Source organism: Octodon degus, unplaced genomic scaffold (genome assembly GCF_000260255.1).
Source record: "Octodon degus isolate 3935 unplaced genomic scaffold, OctDeg1.0 scaffold00194, whole genome shotgun sequence".
NCBI lineage: Eukaryota > Metazoa > Chordata > Mammalia > Rodentia > Octodontidae > Octodon > Octodon degus.
In genome coordinates this window covers 869,639-873,170 of record NW_004524770.1, presented here as the reverse complement: position 1 = coordinate 873,170, position 3,532 = coordinate 869,639, and positions in this window count along the sequence as shown.

Genomic DNA, 3,532 nt, shown 5'->3' with positions numbered 1-3,532 from the left:
CGCGGAGACGCAGGGGCCACTTCGCTCCGCCCGCCGCCTCGCCCCGCCCCCGTTAACCCCTGAGACGCCACCGCGGGCTCCAGGAGGGGAGGGGGAAAGCAGGGAAAGAAGTGGGGGAGGGACGAGAGAATCCTGGGCTGAACGAGGCGGCTGGGCCTTGCAGACCCGCTCCTTCCGGAGTGGCCCGGTTTTCCCCTCTTACACGGGAAAGATCGCACAATAGGCCGTTGACCAGGACGCCAGGAGAATGCTGGAGCTGACTCCTGCCGGCTGGGGCCTGGGAGTGGACACCCCAGGAGAGCAAGGTCCTGGCTCTCATCAAGATCTGGGTTAAAGTTCACCCCAGGCACCTCCTCCTGTATCAGAGTGGACCGGATATCTGCCCCCAGCCCTCAGGTGGGTGTGCAGGGGACTTGGGAAGCTTGCTAAGCAGCAGCCTGGATAGGGCCTGGAGGGAACCCTCTGGGGAAGGGGCTTTGAGGGTAGGAGGTAAGAAGCGGGAAGAGAGCAGGAGAGGCAGGGCCTGGACTTTGCGCTGCAGACCCAGAAGGAGTCCGTGGCAGGCCTGGAGCTGAAGCAACACAGAAGCCAGTGGGGACACTAGTGTCACCATCTGGAACAAGAGGACAGACACTGGACCCAGTGGGAGGTGTCCCCCGGGGGAGGAGATGGGCTGCTCTGGAAAGGGGCCCCTCTGGAGCCTACGGCTGAGAAGTGGAGTCCCATTTCTCAGGCCTTTGGACTTGGAGCACTCAGGTGTCAGCAGCCCTAGGTCACCTGATTCTATCCAGCCATATTCCATCATCACCTAGCGCCACAAGTCCTACTGAAAGAAAAGTCCTCTTGAGCAGCACGCACTGTCCTCAACTGTAAATGACACTAATCGTCGCAATGGCAGGTCAGCCTTTGGGCTATTGTCTCTTTGGTTCCCAGCACTCATGGCCACAGAGCCTGTTTCAGGTTTGGGAGTTTGTCTGGGGGTTAATTACACTGAGTGAAGGGCCAAAGGGCACAGTGCTAACTTGTCCATTATCTGGAAGATTAGAGATGAACCATCGCATTCACAGGTATGGGCCTGCCACACCTGCACCAGATGTTCAGGGGCACTCCTGAGCCTCCACCTACCTGCCTTTCCCATGTCCACACAGGGAGTAAGTGGGCTTATTCTTTCTGATCCTGCCACACCAGCCAGGGTGGGCCAAGGGAAGCAGTGCCAGCCCAGGCTCAGAGGGAGGGAGATGTTCTGCCGGCTCCCTGCACAGGCTGGCTGGCCACAGGCTAAGGTCGCCTTCTTTTTTCCTTGTTCTCACTCTGCAGGAGAACAAAGCAACTATGACCAAACATCCCAACTGTGGAAGGCCCGGACTCCCTCATCCTGTTAAGGAGAAGCCCTGCACTCCATCAGTCTCATCTCAGAGCAAAGTAGACTCTGGTCAGCCCCGGTCAGGTTGGCTCCCAAAGGAGGAAGGCAGGAAACTGTGGCCTTCTGTTAGCAGGAGCACAGGCACTGGGGTGGGGGGCAAGGCCGTGCAGGGTTCTCAGACAGGAGAAGACAAATGTGCTCCTCTTGTCTCTTATATAAAAAAGCAGGGGCTGAAAAGATAGTTCAGTAGTCTAAGCCCCTGCCTGACAAGCACAAAGACCCAAGTTTGATCCCAGTACTGCATGTTGTGCCGGCTCTGTGCCAAGCGAGCCACCAAAGCCAGGAGTGGTGGCAAACGCCTGTGATACCAGCGCTGAGGAGGCTGAGACAGGAGGATCACTAGTCTACACTGTACCAAGCAAAAATAAAAATAAAGGAAAGATGAAAAGCAAGACCTGTTTCCATGGTTATGGGGAGCCTTTCACAGCTGTCACAGTCTCTTGGGGGCAGCAAGGAGCTAGGCCCCTCAGTGGGGAAGCTGGTGGGAGCCAGCCAGGCAGGCAAGTCTGCATCCATGTTCCTGTTCCCTCCTCTCCCAGGAGCGTTTTCACTGGCAGCTTCACTGCATCTCAGAAGGTTCCAGAAAGTGAATCCTGCATCACGGCCGAAAGTCTCCGCTTCCTGCATTCAGGATGTCCTTCAGCAGACTGGCTCATTAATCATTCATGTCGTTAGTGTCATGTCTTGCACACCTGTGGGTCTGGCCTTGTCAGCAATCTGGTTGCCACCATGCCCCTGCCCTGCAACCCTGGAGAAGTGGGTCATGAAAACACCCAGTGAAAGCAAATTTCATGCAAGCAACAGGAATTCCATTTCATTTAAAAATAGATGGGAAAAGCTCTCAGGCTCAAGCCATCTTTGCCAAGACTGCATCGACAGGATTCCAGAGAGGAAGAGTGGAAAAATTCAGGCGCACATGATGCCGCCGGACTCCAACTGGGGAGAGCACGCAACCTGGCTTTGACAGCAGCCTGGCTCCAAACCGGGCGCTGTCCTTTCAGCACCCAGCGCTGTCCACACCCAGAGGTTTGCAAGCCCAGCCATGCTCCTGCCTGCTTCTCTAGGAAGGCATCTTCTCTGGCTCCTCCTGTGCCCACATCCCCAGGCAGCACTAAGCAGCCAGAGAAAGTGGGCATGGAGGTGGGCAGTGCCCACAGCAGGAGTGGGCACTGCCTGCTGCCATACCAGAGGCCAGCTCAGAGTTCCCCAACCCCCACCTGCCCTGAGCCCTCCATGTGTTCCTTCCCCACCCAAAAAGCACCACAGTGGGCTGTGGCCACTTGCCTCCCTGTGTAGCTCCCTCATACTTTTGCCTGTGTTGCCCACTGTCCCCTAGAGCCTAGAAAAGACAGAAGGGCTTCTGAGGGAGGAGACCAAATCAAAGCATCTTTGGAGAGTTCCTGCTCTGGTTCCCCTTCATGGGCAGGCCAGGGAACAGGATTACTTCCTAGAAACCTCAGCATCCTGTTGCCTTGGGCTGAATGGCAGCTTGGGAGTCAGGACTCAACTTATGGAAGCAAAGGCAGATGAAGCCCAGCCTCCCTGGGCTGTCCGGGCAGGGCTGCCAGCAGCACCATGGCAGAGCCACAGTGGAGAATGTGCTGGGCAGGAGAAAGCAGCTCATGCCAGGCAGTCTGCATGCTGAGCCATCCTGAGTGCTGTGGGACACAGCTTCCAAAGGCAGCAAAGGGAGACCCTGAGAGGCAGCTTTCCACTTCAGCTCACTCCCTAACCCAGTGACAGCACCCTGGGAAGACAGATGAGCCAGCAGAGGCAAGAAGGGAAAGTTCCACCAGCTGCAAAACTAGACTTAATCTGGGGAAATGAGAAGAGACAGGTTCTCGATCACCCAGCCTGGGTCAGAGCTGTTGTTGTGTTAAGCCTGTAATTTGGACCTCAGGAAGTGCCTGCCTAGCTGAAAGCCTCAGCTGCCCCCCAAGGAATTTTCCATTATTAGGAGGAGGAGGGGCTTTGTTACCAGCTTGTAGGGAGCAGGGGAGTAAAGGAAAGATATAAGATATAGAGACATTGATTTTTTTAAACATCTCACACTAAAGTCAATAGAAATTTAATTTATAGTTTTCTGAAAAGGGTAAGGTCTCTAGTAAG